The 16,701-nt window shown below is 32.3% G+C and overlaps 1 long non-coding RNA gene across 1 annotated transcript; it reads right to left on the minus strand.

Moving 5' to 3' along the window:
- Positions 1-805: 805 nt before the first annotated feature.
- Positions 806-10,848, minus strand: LOC120278896. Its single transcript, XR_005541786.1, has 3 exons — positions 10,828-10,848; positions 948-1,016; positions 806-846 (listed from the first exon to the last, which is right to left on the minus strand). It is a non-coding gene; the product is annotated as an uncharacterized LOC120278896 (long non-coding RNA).
- Between the last annotated feature and the right edge of the window lie 5,853 nt (positions 10,849-16,701).

Genomic DNA, 16,701 nt, shown 5'->3' on the forward strand with positions numbered 1-16,701 from the left:
ATCCTTGGACGACGAGTAGAGGACTTTCCACAAGACCATCAATACGACTATCGAGGGGGTTTCTCTATGGATTCATTGCTTTTACATTCTATTTCTTTGATTGGCCTTAGCTCCATGGAGAGCTATATCCCTAGTGGGTACTTGGGTATTTGTGAAGCCTAGGATGTATTTGTTTCATTGAATCTCTTTATTATGCTTTCAATTAATTGATGTTTGTTGTGAGTTCCAACCTTGAATGCTTGATTGTATGAACATTTCCCCAAGAGTGACACCAGGGTTGAGAGTTCTTGTTGGTAACCTTGTGAGTGAGTGACACACCACGAGCGTTAGACAAAGCTATAGCTTGGAGAGGGTTGAGAGGGTGAGTGGAGAGGTACAGGAGCGTCCCCTTTCCCCACCGACGTGATAAATTCTACCTCCGTTCCTCGAGTTCTTTGTGGCCATAATAGAGTGAATGGTCTAAGGGATGAACCTCCGCTGGGGCTTAGTTGCGCGTGCAACGGAGTGAAGCGTTGAGGCGATCTTAGTATCTAGGGCTTAACCGTGGTTAGGGACCTTCCACCTGGACCAAAGGGTTAGTTCTATAATTAGGAAGAGATTTATCACTTGGAATCCCTAGAGCTCATTGCAATTCTATTCGAGTGCGGGGTTGAGAGTTATCTAATCTCTCCTCCAGGACATGTATAGAGTTAGGCATAGTTGACCTTAGATTTGGGACTATGTATTTAAGGATTTCCATGACTCACCATTCAATTGAAACCCTAGTTGCTTTATGGACCCAGGATGGCGACAAACGGCCGTACACCTACAAGGCCGAAACCAAGTAGGCATACAAGGCCTCAAATCCTGATCCAAAACAGAACAAAAAATCAAACTCAGTGGATTGCAAAAAACAATATAAACTTATTCAAATAAAACCTAGGTCCACAACAATGGGGACTTATTACAAGCTAAATAAAACGGCGATGGCCCAACGATCCTTGCTAAGCTATCTGCCACTGACCTCTACTCCTGATCTGAAAAAAAAAATATCAACAAAATTTATGAGCTTGACAGCCCAGTAAGCACCCACTAAAAATATTGGGATCATTTACACGAAATCATAATTTATCAAAATGAGAAAATCAGAAATCAGAATTATTTCAAGTAAACAAAGATGTCAAAACTGAGCATATAGGTCCCCAAATAACTATTGCCAAAACAAAATCACAAAATTCATATGTTTACCCTCGGTAACCCGAGACAAAATTTAACAAAAGTCATATTTTTACTCTCGGTGACCCCGAGCGAAAATTATCAAAGGCTGATATTCTTCACCGACGGCAAGCGGTGGGAAACTATAGTTTCTAGATCAAAATACGTGTCGACACGGTCAATGTTTAACCCCCGATGAGCGAGGTTGTGCATAGTTAATTGGGGACTAGTTTTTATGTCAAAATACTCGCATGTTCACAAAAACAATAAACTAACAAAATTGGCATTCAGCATAATACGAAGAATTTGCCAAACAAAATTTTTGGCAGTCGTATGATCCCATTTTATCATAGCAAAATAAACCAGTTACTTGAATTCAAACATGAACAGATAACTTAAAGAAGAAAAATTAATAATAATTAATCAGAAATTAACTAAAACATATCTGAGATTCATAATTGGAATAATACATATTTAGATAAACTATTTAAATTTTTACAAATTAAATAATCCGAATTAAAATAAATATTTAAACCTTTCCGATAATTGTAATCCAAAAATAAAAATATCATTAACTCAAAAATTTCAAATAATTTAAAGTAATTCCAAAATTAATAATAAATAAATAACTCAAAAATATATATATGTCAAAATAATCGTAATTTTCTTTCAAAAATTCCAAAAAGTTCACAAAACTTGAATTTTCAAGTATATACATATAATAGGGTTTACATGTGGGATACTTATTTGATTAACGCCCAAAAATACTCTCAAATCTTACACCTTTGGCATGTCTTATATTTGGGAAGAGATCCTATTAGCTTTTAAATAACAAAAATCGAGGGCTAACAAAGCAATAGTATATATATATATATATATAAAGTTTTTAGAAGGGTACAAATGCAAAAAAATTTCAAACTATTATTCTACACCCCCAAAATATTGATTATTGTGACGGTACAATAGCAATTACCCACTCTAAGAGCCAAATCAATAATTCCAACATGATCAATGAGTACTAAAACCCTCATAACTTCACTCACACTTTTCCAAATCACAAATTTAAAACTTCTAGGAATCATAGACACCTAACACTATGATATAGCCGAAATTCACATAATTTAGAGTACTACTCAATTTATAACATTCAATTGAATCTCTAACTATTTCTGCAAAATTATTATTCAGACATATACTTTTAAAATTTGCATATCTCTTAACCTACAACTCGAAACTTAATGAAATTATTTTGAAGATTAGAAAACTCAAAAAGCAACGACTTTCTTATTTTTCACCTTATCTAATTCAATCTCACTGATCATCATAATTGGCCATGATTCTTCAACTTCTGCACAGAAATATCATCCGAGACAATTATACTAATGAGGCTATATGTCACAAACTACAGATGCATAAAATCTGAAATTTTATAATTATTTAGATAACATAAAAGTCTACAACTTTCATATTTTACTCTCCTTCAAATTCTTCCTCTAAGATCTCTAAAATCTTAGAGGGATTTCTGCTATTGTCAAAAACGAAAATCTGAAACCTATCAAATTAAATCAACTAACAATTCCTTTCTCATGACAAAAGATTATACCTCAATCAACTATACTTCACATTACATCAAATATATCATGCAAAATCTCATCCTTGAGATGTGATTAAATCCATACAAGCATCACGGTCAAAGATCCTAACAATATGCTTAGGTGCATACATCAAAAGAGAAACAAAACTCCTTCAAACTACAAATTGGGAACAAACCCTAGAAACTCAAGGGCTAAATCTAAGGATTAAAGGTGAATCAGAAATAAGAAAAAATTTTAGGGTTTCAAAAAGAAAGAAATCTAGAGCCAACCGGTATTAATAATCATTAATATTATGCACAAAGCTCTAGGATCCTACCTTGAAAGAAGCGAACAAACTCTCGAAAAGAAGATCCACTAGTCCTTGCCGGAGGCACCACCATGAAGGAAACGGAAATGAGGGCTAGGTTTTTTTTTCCTACGACAATAGAAGATCATCGGTGGGGGAGATATAGTTAGGTCATGATATTTGGTAACCGTAAGGATAAGAACAAGGGTTTTAAAATCTTATAAATCAATGGCTCTGATTGAAAAAGTTTGCATTGACGGCTAGGATCTAATTTAAGGGGTGGGGCTCACAAAGGTATTTTCGTATTTTCAAAGTTCGTACTCAGTACCCAGGGAGCACTTTAATTATTATGAACCTCTCTCCAATCTTCTGTGATTCATCTGTCTTTCTGACTCCTCAGTTCTAGGTTACCAAGCATCGGAATTTTTTTTTACCAAGATTATGAATTAAACTACAGATGAAAAATATTTAAAACCTTTTAAAAAAGTATTTGACTAGAATGAATACTAGAATAGAAGACCAACCAAATAAGACATAGAAGAGCTTTTTTTTTCTTGAAAAATACATAGAAGAGCTTTATGGTTAATAAATGTTAGAGCTTATATAATAATTAAAAACATTTACCATACGAGTTCAGAAACTATAGTAGAACATAAGATAGCCACTACTAATTAATTAGGAAATAAGATTTGGAAGTCTAAGAGGTATGACTATGTTCTCCTGAGCTCCTCTATAGGTTCAGTTATCATATTCTCCTCAAAAACCACCTCTACCGGTGATGTGGTTACAAAGCTATCAAGTGCATCTTCCGTTGTGTAATCATTTGTTGGGTCTCAGTTTGGTATGAGCACAATGTCCTCCTTTGGAATCAAATTACAAATTATGCCATCAGCCAAAATTCATGCAACATACTCTACCCGCAATAGTGGTAAGTCTAAGAGCTATGACTATGTTCTCTAGAAGTTTAGTTACCATATTCTCCGCAAAAGCCACCTCAAACGGTGATGTGGTTACAAAGCTATCAAGTGCATCTTCTGTTGTTTCATGATTTGTTGGGTCTTAGTTTGGTATGAGCACAATGTCCTCTTTTGCATTCAAATTACATATTATGCCATCAATCAAAATTCATGCAACATGCTATAGCCGCAATAGCGGTAAGTCATTCTAGTTACCAGTTGACGCCCATCTTAGTAAACAGAAAACAAATGAGTGTAATGCCATGATATCAAAGTTAATTATAGTGTTTATCGCCAGCATCTATGGTGATGTTCTCATTAATCCTCCAATGGTATAAAATCACTCTGAAGAAACACTATTAAATACAGTAAAAGTAAACTAAATATGAGTAATAATAGTAATGACCCTTCATATTCATAAGCATGAAAATAACTAATTAAGAATAGATCAAACATGTCTCAACAAACCCAAAAAATAGAGACATTTCACTAAAAGCATTGCTTCAAAACAAATCTCCTCCACAAATAGTAATAGCAGTAAAAATGACTCATGCTTGTGAGTCAGCATATTAAGAAATTCATTAAAAAACCAGTAGACTAAATCCAAAATAATAAAAAGTTATCATATTGCAAAACTAGGATAACTACACTTGCCATGAAATCCAGGAAAGTTTTAAACTAACTAAAATAGCCTAATTACATGATATCAAGCTCTATCAAGGAAAAAAATCACAAATTCTTAATTTCTATGAGTCAGAAAATAGTTTAAAAATTTTTAATTAACTAATACAATCTAATTATATTATACTGAGTTCTAAAAAGAAACCATGGCAAAGAGAACCAAAAGCCATTTTAAAAGAAATATTCGCACAAGTTTAGCCAACCAACTTTTGTCTCAAAGACTACAAACTGCAAAAAGCACAAAATAACTTCCAGTTTCCCAAAAAATTGTTCTAAAATCACCAAATTGTAACAACACAATCTCTACAACTTACGACCTCTTTTATTTTCTTTTCTTTTATTTTTAAAATTTTTGTAACATGAAATCACCTTTCAAGAATGCCAAGCACCAAGCACCAAGCACCAAACCAAGCACCAAGCATATGATGAATTTTCAATTTTCCGTGATACAACCAGTTGTTAACTTATCAAACAAAACAAAGTTAAACCATTACCATGTTGACATGTTCAATCAAGCTCATATATCAAACATAAATGAAATCTAGCTCAAATATGAAGTGCTCTAGTTAGACCTTCTTAGAAAACAACATAGTAAAATCATGTTATTGTAACAACACAAAGCCCCCTTCTTAAACAAGAAAAAACCGAGATTTATCAATCAACTTTTGTCACATTGGCAACTGCAAAAAATGTATGAAAATGACATAGTGAAATCATGTTATTGCCTTGACAACAAACTCCCTTTCTAAAGATTAGAAACACCTGATATGTCAAATCAAATTCTGCCACATTGATAACTACAACATGATGCTTGACAATGGTTGTAATACATAGATTAAAATTAGATTGGGAGAAATTATGCTTTATCTGGTGATAAACAAAGTTGCCTCTAAAGGAAACTAGTTGTAGTTTGAAAATGACAGCAATAAATTAATCAAAAAAGGAGAATAAAATAATCTTGCTTTGTCTTCTCTAATTATGAATAAAATCTCCCTTTGAATGGTACTTGTTTGCATAGTAAGAACCTTCGAATTTTGATAGAAGAAAATTTTCACAAATTAGAGTCTTCTGCATTAGTTGTCACAATAGATCACAATAACAAAATGGCTGACACTAAAAACATTTGTGTGGCTACAAGAAATCGCTCTTAGGAAAAAACAAGCACCAAGTACACAGAACCCACATTGAAGTGTACTGATTTCCACTGTTAAGAGACTCCAAATTCTATAAAATGCGATTTCCACAAGCCCATAACTTTTGTCTTACTTGTCAAAATAGATCAAAATAACAAAAAAAGACTATTGTGAAAACAAAACATCAAACAATAAATTTTAATTTTCAGTAGTCTACCCAATCGACAATGCATCTTGCAAAAGCACAAATATACACAAACATGACTAAAACTTCAAAATGACCAATATGGCAGATGGAGACGAGAACTAGTTTAAGTTTGAAGTGATCCAGAAAACTACAAAATCCAACAACAATGATAGTCTCTTGAATCTTTGCTACCCATCTAAGATTCCAAACTGTGCAACTTCTTCAATAGTAGAAAATAGTTTTAAAAATTTCCATATGGTTCACCTAAAACAATCTCAGGAAAATGTCTAAGTACCTCCATTTGACATCATCATAATAATCTTCAAAGAGCAGCAATTCCTCAAGCATCAAAAGCTCAGGGTTTTACTAAAGTGATCTCAAAACCCAAAAAGTATTATGAAACCTTGAAATTAAAAAAAAAAGAAAATAAAAGGAAAAGAAGAGAATAATAAGGACTTGATATATGAACCAAACACAACCATTAACGCACTTTGTAGTGGTATGAGAACCTCATTCCATCTAAAATCATTCTTGAAGTATAGACGATGAGAAAATCCCCTTTGCAGACACGGAGAGAAAAGTTCCACAAGATAACTTCCGACACATTGCTTACTAGGTTAGAAACATCACCAAAAAAGTAGATATCCAAGAAGCTTGAAAATCAAATTATGTTTCTGCCAAATATGAAAACCCACTTTAAGAGATAAAGAAAACCCATACTCTTGACAGAACACAGTTGCTTCCAGATTCTCCCTGTAAGAACAATCATGCCAGATTCTTCCTATAAGAAAGATCATTCTAATAACAATGACAAGTTATGATTTCCCATTGTTAAAATAGAAACATGTCGAATGAACCAAAAAACCAAAACAAATCTCTCATTTCATATTAAATTCATAGTAGTATGGGAGCATCACCCTCCAAAGAAGCAAAGGCAATAGTTCGAATTATAGATATCAACCCAAAAACAAAGTCTTTCCAGCCAAAGACTTGATAGATAAATGAACAAACAATAATAACAATAATAATAATAACAATAATAATAATAACAATAATAATAAATGAACCCTGCACAGTTTTCCACCCCTAACCATGGAGGTACTGATGATAGCTCCAAACATGAGCAAACCAAACAAAAAACAACATAAACAACACCATACTGACATAAATCCTTCTTACCACCTAAAGTTCAACAATACCAACTATAAATAGATCAACATACAAAAACAACTTTCTGCAATAAAACCTTGTTTCACTTATAGCGGTTGGTAAAACACTAAATTACAAACAAAATAGAATGTGAAATATTCCTACATATTGATATGAATCCTTCTTACCAGCAAGCCCATCACCAGGCATATAAAATAAATTCCAATTTTCCAGATCAAACAAGTTGATAAGTTTACCTTACAAAACTGAATCACCACACATTTTCAACCAAAGAAACAAATCAAACAGTAATTCGAATGTTACCGTGAAGTGATTCAGAAACCCCCTTTGGAAAAGATCAAATCCTTAGTTAGATTGTCCAAAAAACAAATTAAAGTGTCCAAAATCCAAGCCACCTAGTGCACCTTACCTTAAGACTATTAAAAAAATACACATGACCAATAAAAAACTATTAATCAAACTAAATACAATATCCACCAAAGTAGACCCCCTTCAATAGTTAATATCCACATTCCTCATTGTCAAATCAAACCTATCATCCAGAAGCTCTTGAAAGCAACAACCATTTTTCAGAGAGTAACACTGAACAATATAAAAAGCATAAACAATGATGGCTTACCATCAATTCTCTATAACTATCCAATTACCCAAATTATCAACACAGACAGATAACCTGTCAACTGCCTTCATTAGCTAGAAAACCAGTTCACCAGACAGAGTTTTTTAAAATTCAACAAATGAAAAAAAAAACATTTGATAAACATTATGAGCAAAGTGACACTCTCACCATCTAAAATCATTCTAAAGCCACACCATGCTACATAAAACCATGCCACATAAGAAGATCTAATTTCAGTAAAGAATAATGAAGGTACATAAGATGACTCCAGCCATTGAACCCTATAAAAAGATCCACATAAATAATAAATTAAATAAAATATTAAAATAAGTACACTTCAGAAAGTATTAACAATGAATTTACAACCCAGCCCAGACCCTAACAACCCTGAAGATGACTCCAACCATTGAACCGTACCAAAAAAAAAATAGAAAACTACATAAATAACATACTAAGATAAGTACTTCATAAACGTGGATGACTAAATGAAACAGGAAAAGGTGTTTTTTCAAAAAAAAAAACAAAACAACTTACAAGCTCCATATATAGATTAACCACCACATTCGATAATTGTCAATTTGTAAAGATAGGAAAATCAAAATTTTCAAGTTAACAAAAACAAGTGGTTGAAAAATACTAGGTTCTAGAGATCAAAAGAAACTCCCTTCAAAAGATACCAAGTTCTAAAACTAACAAACCCAAGATTTTGGTAGAGCACAAATTCTGAAAACCAACTTTCAACCTGGGAGAGAACTAGATACCTAAAGTCCAAAATACCAACAATGATAAATATATATAAAGGGAAAAGTTTAACACCAATGAAATCAAGTTATGTTAAGTGATATAAAACCCCCCTTCAAAAGAAATCAAATTCTAGAAGCAAGAAACCTTAAATCCCAATTGAACACGAGCTCGAGGAAATTACTCCCCTCCCTCATAGACAATTAGATACATGAAGTTGAAAAATACCAACAATAAATACATAAAAATAGAGAACACAATATTGTATTTCTTCCTTATTCTTAAATACAAACCTAAATTTCAAAAAATCCAACAATAACTAGATCAAAATACAAAAAACACCTCGCTGCATTGAAAGCGCATTTTTGTTTATTGATAGAAAACGCCGTTTTGAAGTTACCAAAATAGAGCACAGTTCCACAAAGCAACTTCTGCCACATTTCTTACTAGAAACCTGAAGTTCAAGAACAGAACCAAAAACCATCAATGTACAAAACACTTGCGGCACCACAAATAGTTACTTACAAATTCTCCTTCTAAGAAAGATCATCATAATGTCAATCCAAAAGTGAGTGTAACTTTCTCATTGGTTGACACATTTGGTACCTAGAGCAAATAATTTACAAACCAAAACAAATTTCACCAATCATTAGCAAAATAAACATAATACAAGGGAATTGAAAGATAAAAGTATTACTAAAGATGTTTTATCGGTTTTTCCAACAATGAAATCTAGATCAAAGCATACTAGAGAAATCACTTGTTTGCAACCTACAAGAACTATTTAGACAGCATCAAAAAGAGAAATATGTCAAGTACATAAACAGAAAAAACAATATCTCATTTCATACATATGTTTACAGTAGTATGTGACTCACTTTCCGTTTAAGATCATCCACAAAGCAACACCCTACAATGAAGTGAAGGCAATTATTCAAATCATAGACATCAACCCAAATGTAACACCAACGAAATGAATCTAGACTTTTAAAATAAAATAAGTTTATCTACAAAAATATTTGATTGAAAAAACTAATAAATGAACCAATGGCCAAAAACAAAAAAAGTATTCCAGCCCATCAAAATCAATAATTATTTCCCACAAAACCATGGAGGTACTGAAGATTACTCCAACCATGAATGAACCATACAAATAACAAATAAATACACCTTAAGAGAAGACTAATGAAAGAGAAGAGGAATTAAAAACGGTCACGTCCCGAACCTGGCTCACCAGACACGGTGCGCCGACAAACTGGCGCACACCTACAAGACCGAGACCCAGTAGGCGTGCAAGGCATCAAAACCCGATTCTCAAAGCGGTGATCAATTAAACTCCTAATCTGAAAAAAATTAAACAACCGATTATGAGCTTGACAGCCCAGTAAGCACCCACTAAAAATTATAGGGATCATTTACAAAAAAATCATAAATTATCAAAATCAAATTCAAAAATCAAATTTATTTCAGATAAACACAGATGTCAAAACCAAACATATAGGTCCCCCAAACAACTATTGCTAAAACAAAATAACAGAACTCATATATTTACCCTCATTGACCCGAGCCAGAATTATCAGAACTCATATTTTTACCCTCGGTGACCCGAGCCAGAATTATCAGAACTCATATTTTTACCCTCGGTGACCCGAGCCAAATTTATCAGAGGCCATTATTCTTCAATAATGGAAAGCGGTGGGAAACTATAGTTTCTATATTAGAGTACATGTCAACACGGTCAGTGTTTAACCACCAGTGACAAGGTTATTGCAAAGTTAGTTTGGGGACTACGAGTACTGTGTCAAAATATTTCATGTTCAATAGCAATAAATTGTCAAATTCATATTAGGCAAAATGCAAGTAATTTGTAGTCTCATGATCCCATTTTTATCATATCAAAATAAACAAGTTATTTTAATCCAAACATGAAATAATTTAAAAATAATAATAATAATAATTAATCAGAAATCAACTAAAATAATCAGAATTAAAGTAATACATATTTAGATAAGTTGTCCAAACTTTATAACTTAAATAATCTGAATTTAAATAGGTATTCAAACCTTTCAGATAATTCTAATCCAAAATAAAATATCACTAACTCGAAATTTCAAAAAATTTTAAGTAATTCCGAAATAATAATAAATAAATAATTCAAAATATAACTCTAAATAATCAATATTTTTCTCAAAAATTCCAAAAGTTCACAAAACTAGAATTTTTCAAGTATATACATATAATAGGATTTATATGTGGGATACTTACCTGATTAACGCCCAAAAATACTTCCAAACCTTACACCTTTGGCATGTCCTATATTTGGGAAGAGATCCTATTAGCTTTCAAATAACAAATCGAGGCTAACAAGCAATAGTATTAAACAAAAAGATTTTTAGAAGGGTACAATAGCAATTACCCACTCTAAAAGCCATATCAATAATTCCAACATGATCAATGAGTACTAATACCCTCATAACTTCACATATACTTTTCCAAATCACAAATTTCAAAATTCTGGGAAAAATAGATACCTAATACTATGACAAATCCAAAATTCACACAACTTAGAGTACTACACAATTTATAACATTCAATTGAATGTCCAACTATTTCTGAAGGCTTGTAATTCAGACGTATCCTTTTCAAATATGAATATCTCTCAATACAAATTTTCAAAAGAAATAATATTTTACGTGCAATCAGATAACTTAGTAATGCATCACTTTATTATTTTATGCTATACCAGATACAACATCTAAGACCATGAGAAATACCAAACAATCATCAGATTCTGCACAGTAATATCATTGGGAACAACTACACTAATAATGCTATAATATTTAAATGACTCATCCAAAGAATCTAAATTTTTACAGGTATCTAGAAAACATTAAAATATATAACTTTGTTATGTTACACTTCTCCAAATTTCATCTACAAGACCATCAAACTTTCTAAGAAATCTTTATGTTTTCTGTAGAAATATTATTGAGCACACCAATAGAAATATGATCATATCTCACAATTAATTTACATGGCTAAAAATTATGAAATTTTGCAGAGTTAAAGATATAATAGTCCTATATAACTTTCTTATATCAATATAAATCTAACTCAGAACTAACAACTAAGAAATTAATCAAAACCAGCTCAAGGTCTGAATAGAGATCTGTCCTCGCCACCTGCGTCTAAAAATTTATAATTTATAGAATACTACTCCAAAAATTCTGAAATTTGTCAGCAAGCTAAACAAGACCTCGATCTAAAATTTTCTATTCTGGTCCCTTCCATATTCTGTCTCCAGATCTTCCAAAATAAATTAGGGATCTCTACTATGCTAACAAGAAATTTCAAAATTTCATCCTCAAATTAAAATCAAATCAATTCTATCAAAACCCTAACCCTAACTAGTAGCATGTCACAAACCAAGCATAAGAAAGAGCAAAAACAAAAATATCTCAGAACCTTACCTCAAAAATAACAGTGAAATGAAATCCGTGATGACATGACCCTTCTCCCATCCTCGCCATCGACACCACCTGCAAATAGGGAAGAGGAAGAGATGAGGCAAGTCTCTCTCTCCCCCCTTTTTTTTAATGGTGATATAAAACCGAAGAAGGTGAAGAGTTGGCTAGGGTTTCAAAACTAAAAAAATGAGGTGAAGAGACGGCTAGGGTTTTGAAACTAAAAAACAAAAACCAGCGGCTAGGATTGAAAGATTTTGATTAAGTGGTGGGGCTCACAAAAACAATTGGTAAGTCACATATCCAATATCCAAGGAAGCTGCAATTGTCAACAATCCGCATTTCCTAGAAACAAGAAAATAAATGTTTTCAAATTAATTAAAACAATTAGCTAGAAGAAACTCGGTTCTACACATAAGAAAACCCTTGCTTTGGTAGATTCTAATTTCTCAGACACCAGAATTCCAAAAAGCGCAAGTTCCACAAGCAGACTTCTGCCTCATTGGTTATACCTGAAGTTCAAATGTACCAAAAATAAATAGATCAAAATACAATAACTTACTGCACTCAAATCTATTAATGACTCAAAACTTGAAGTTCAAAAATATAAATAAAGGTCAAACACAATAATGGTTGTGGAATAATTTTGCCTTCTGACATGAAACCTTTTATATTAGCAATCGAAGCACTAGAAGATAATGAATTTCCATTTTTCTGAAGCCAATTGGTTGATAATTTTAACCTACAAAACTGAACCACCACATAGAAATGTTCAACTAAAGAAATATATCAAACAGTAATCCGAATGATTTCAACTATGGCATAATTTAGAAACCCCCTTTTGAACGGGCTCAATTGCTCAATCAGATCTTCCAGACACCATGTAGAAGTCACTAAAATCCAAGCTACCAGATGTATCTTAAAGAGAAACAATCAGTTAAGCACACTTTGTCAACAATGAGCATTGATCAAACCAAATAAGAGATACTATCATAGTAAACATCCTTCAATAGTTACTGCCAATGTATTCCTCAATGTCATATCAAACCAACAGGGCATGATCACAACGTCATCTAAACATTCCTCAAAACTACAACCACTTCTCATGAGTAACCCAGAGTTATACAGTAAACAAATTTTCGTGAGTAACACTGGATTATATAGTAAACATCAATAATGATGATTTACCATTAATTCTTTATAATTATCCAAATCTTCAACACACTTGATAGATCATTGGTCAAACTTCTATCATTACCTTAACAATTTAAAAAAAATTAACATAGTAGACCAAAACCCAAACACAAATTGCGGTGAAATCTGGAATAACCACCTTTCGAGCGAACCAAGTACCAAGCAGTATAGTTTTAAATATCACATTATCTACCCAGTTGACAATTTACCTTGAAAGGCCAAATCACCACAACCTTAATCTAAACTATACTGTTGTATAAGTTTCCTAAAGACTATTAATTTGTTAAACACATGGATTAAAAGACAACTTATCAAACCAAATAAAGTAAATACTATCAAACTAGACCCATCTAGAAGAATAAATAAATAAATAAATAAAGTATTAATAGAAGAACTGATCTCCAAACTCATCCAATCACCAGCAATTTCCAACCAGCAAACAATCAAGCTTAGCAGTGAAACAAGGCCAATCTAAAGGTTTTTGATCAATTATTTCTGCAACCTAAAGATCATAAGATAGATAGAGATATCATTTTCCAAATACCAGAGTATCAATTTAATGGAAATTTGGATCCGTGTGTGTAAATAGAGACATGAATCACACGGATTTTCAAAAGACGGAAAATATTTGAATAAAACAAGCTCTTTTTAGACATGTGTAAAATTAGTTTAAATCATATTGGCTTTAAAAAAATATAACTTTGATTTAAAACATATTAAAATTTAAACTACAGTATAATAGAATTTATTATTTTAAAATAAAAATAAATTTATAGAGGCAAATATATATATACATATATGATAAAAAAATATGCAACTCAAAAGATAAAGATAATCCAAAAAATTTAGAAGATTTAGGCTGCTAATTAAAAAGAAAAAAATAAATAAGATGGAGAATTAAAGGGAAAAGAGATACCAACGACTGTTTGGCTTATTGGCATCGGATCACCAACGTAGGGAGTTCATGCATTGCTGAGGAAGTCGGTTTGAACCTTAACTCGAGCAGAGGAAAAAGCAGAAATGTTGTAGAGCTTGCATTTAAACTTCTTGCATATACCCACCGCTACGTCAAGCACGTGGCTTGTCCACATTTTTAAAACAAAAAATGGAAAAGAAATGTGAAAGCACAACTCCCTTTTTCAAATAAAAAAAATGTAAAATAGCATCATGAGGAACAAATGAATGAAATAGGCCCATGATGTATCACACGATATTTAAAGCAAAAATATGAATTCCTATGTTGATATGTAAATTTTCTTATAAACGACATCTTGAAGTACACCATTTTGAGATATGACTGAATACACAAGATTGATTTATCAATTTACGCATTAATTCTATGGGGCTAGTATCTAAATGATGTGTAGGAATTCTTTGGTGGGATGAAAACCTTTATAGACAATGAGTAATATTAAAACCATATGAAAAAGCCTCTTTACCAACAGCTTGAGCTATATTGATGTCCCAAAAAATCTGACATGGGGATCAAGAACTAAATCTCATAAAGAGGGATTAGATTAAAAATAATTGGCAGCCAAAAAAAATATATAGTCCAAGAAAGAGCTTAACTTTCCAAAGAACTTGGAAACCATACAATATTAGAACACACAATGAGAATCAAAGTAGAGGGAAGGTTTCTAACCCCAAAATCATAAAAGGTTTCTCAAACCCAATCACTAGGAGCATAGCAACAAATGATGCGCTTGTAGAGAATATGTAGACCACGACTTAAGAGTAAACAATTCTTGAATCAGAGTCCAATCCCAAGAGTGATCATTGATAGCTTACTCTTAAGCTAACAGCATCAACATTAAAATATGTATTCATATAAGTTGGTTAGTAAACAAATGAGAATCTCAAAGCACAAAGGTGCATAACAGGAACCAGTGTTAGAAAAAAAAATAATTAATCCAAAAGTGGGTATAAGAAGCAGTGTTAAATTAAATTCATGAACAAAAGGTCCGAGAGCAATAAGCCAAGTTCTTGGTCCTCTGCATAGTCTTGACCTAAAACAGGTTGGTTAATCATATTAAGCACTCAAAGATGTTTTTAGAAAGGTATAATACCCGAATTGGTCCATCTACTTTTCTCTCTCTTTCTTTTTTGTCCCTCTACTCGGAAATACTCCCCACTAATCCCTTTACTCTTGAGAATGGTTCTACTTAGTCCCTTCTACTCTAAAAATGGACCAATTATTGGTTGTATTTTCAAAAGTAGAGAGACTAGATGGGAAGAGATTAATAGTAGAGGGACTAAATTTGGTCATTTTTAAGAGTAGAAGGATTGGTGAGGCGCATTTCTAAGTAGAGGGACCAAAACAGAAAAGAAAGAAAAGTAGAGGGACCAATTCGGGTATTATACCTTTTAGAAATCAAAGATACATTAGCAAATGGCAAGTTTAATAAAGAAAACCTCTATTAATACAGCACTTCATAAAACTAGGCCAACCCACATATTGAATGCCACTACAATGACAACCTTCAGTAAAGAGAACCGTAAGCCATAATGGAAAAAGTGGAAAGAATGTAAAGAATTATGTTAAGAGTCTCATGGATGATCATATTAACCACTCAAAAATGTTTTGGAAATGAAAGAAGCATTTACAAACTACAAGTTTAATAAAGGAAACCTTTCTTAATACCGGTTCATAAAATTAGGCCAACCTACATATTGAATGGCACTACAATGACAACCTTCATAAAAAGAAACCTAAGGTGTAGTGGAATGATAAATAAAATCCATAATGGCAACATTAAATCAATAAAATGGATTTCTCAACATTGTCAAACCTTAAACCACTAACTTCAGAAAGAAAGACAAACCCAATCAAACAAATCCTCAACTAGACTAGTTTGTTCTTGAACTAAACAACAGAAGTAAACCAATTTGGGAGGCAAAACGAGACATCACCCATCTTAGTTTACTCTCTCACTTAATAATTGAAGCAAACCAGTTTGTTAGACAAAATGAGGAAAACCAATGAGTAAGATGCCAGGACATTAGGAGTGAATTATGAGGTATACCAAAAATATCTATAATAATGTTTTAACATTAATCCTCTAAAGGTATAAAATCACCCAATCACATATGTAATCATTTCACAAGAAGAAATAATGCAAACTTCAGTGAAGTAAACTAAATATGGTTCATATCATATTCATAAGCATGAAATTAACTGATCAGAAAATGCTAGGATATAAGCATACAAAATATGCAACCATCTCAATCACCTACCTAACCAAAATACGAAAAAGAATACATCAAACATGCCTAAACTAAGCTGAAAAAAAAGAAAACACTTACAACCACATTCTATCATAACAAATATCATCCACAAACAGTAATAGAAGTTGAAACTGACTCATGATTGGAAATCAGCATATCAAAAGGGATTCATCAAAAAATTAGTCGACTAAAGCAATGAAAAACAAATAAAAGATTACCAAATTATGCAACAAGGGTAATTTCCATTGTCAACAAT

This window comes from Dioscorea cayenensis, chromosome 16, assembly GCF_009730915.1.
Source record: "Dioscorea cayenensis subsp. rotundata cultivar TDr96_F1 chromosome 16, TDr96_F1_v2_PseudoChromosome.rev07_lg8_w22 25.fasta, whole genome shotgun sequence".
Lineage (NCBI taxonomy): Eukaryota > Viridiplantae > Streptophyta > Magnoliopsida > Dioscoreales > Dioscoreaceae > Dioscorea > Dioscorea cayenensis.